This window comes from Echinops telfairi, unplaced genomic scaffold (genome assembly GCF_000313985.2).
Source record: "Echinops telfairi isolate 266 unplaced genomic scaffold, ASM31398v2 ScPeMD7_23;HRSCAF=83, whole genome shotgun sequence".
NCBI classification, from domain to species: domain Eukaryota; kingdom Metazoa; phylum Chordata; class Mammalia; order Afrosoricida; family Tenrecidae; genus Echinops; species Echinops telfairi.
The window spans coordinates 19091896-19093125 of record NW_022103920.1 but is presented as its reverse complement, the minus strand read 5'-3'; positions in this window follow the sequence as shown (position 1 = coordinate 19093125).

The following is a 1230-nucleotide window of genomic DNA, read 5'->3' as shown; positions in this document are numbered from 1 at the left end:
CACAATGTGGGAATTGTGCCAGATCTGACCCCACCACACTGGTGCAAAACACTAAGGGCATGCAACATAGCGGTAAGGAGATTTAAGCAATGAAGTCCCCGGGGAATACCAAAAATAGACTTTGTGGCCAGGGCATGGCACCCCATCAGACTAGACCAGAAAGCAATCATAAAGGTCAACAGACCTGCAACTATTTATAGGCTTTTCTTCCCCCACTCCCCCTTTGGTGTTGTTTTGCTTTTTGTTTTCTTTTGTTGTTTTGTTTCGCTTTGTCTTGTTTTTGTGCTTATTATTGTCTTTGCATGTCTATCTAGATAAGATAGGCGGGATAAACAATCTGGAGGAGAAAACAATGGGACCAATGGTTCTAGGGAGACACAGGAGAAGGATAGGCAGGGGAAAGGAAAAGGGGTGCCAACAAACCCAGGGGCATGGGAATAACAAGGGATCTAAAATCAATGTGAGGATGCCTGCTGGGGCTTGATCCAGGGCATTGTAGCTAAGAGGAATTACTGAAACCCGGATGAAGGCCAAACATGATAGTGGGACAAAAGAAAAGCAAAAGAAAATAGAACAAAAATTAGGAGGCAAAGGGCTTTTATAGAGGTCTAAACACAGGCATGTACATATGTAAATATATCATTAGATAGGGAAATAGATCTATGTACATGTATTTATATGTTAAGTATGAAAGCAGCAGATGGACATTAGGCCTCTACTCAAGTACTCCCTCAACCCCTCAACGCAAGAACAGTTTTAATCACCCAGCATTCTGTGATATATTCCTGACGTGATTGCTAAAGACAAAATGTGTGCATAAGCAAATGTGGTGAAGAAAGCTGATAGTGCCAATCAAAAGATATCAAAATATATAGCATCTAGAGTCTTAAAGACTTGATGACAAACAAGCGGCCATCTAGCTGAGAAGCAACTAAGCCCACATGGAAGGAGTACATCAGCCTATGTGATCATGAGGCTTCAAGGGGATCAATTATCAAGCATCAAAGACCCAGAACAAAGGCGCATATTGATGTGAATGAGGGTAAGGCGGAATGGAAACCTAAAACCCATCGCTAGACAATTGGACATCCCCTTACAAAAGGATCACAAAGAAAAGACAAGCCAGGCAGGATACAGTATAACGCCGATGAAACATACAACTTCCCTCTAGTTCTTTAAAGCTTTCCTCCCCCCTCACACACACTATTGTGACCCCAAGTCTACCTTACA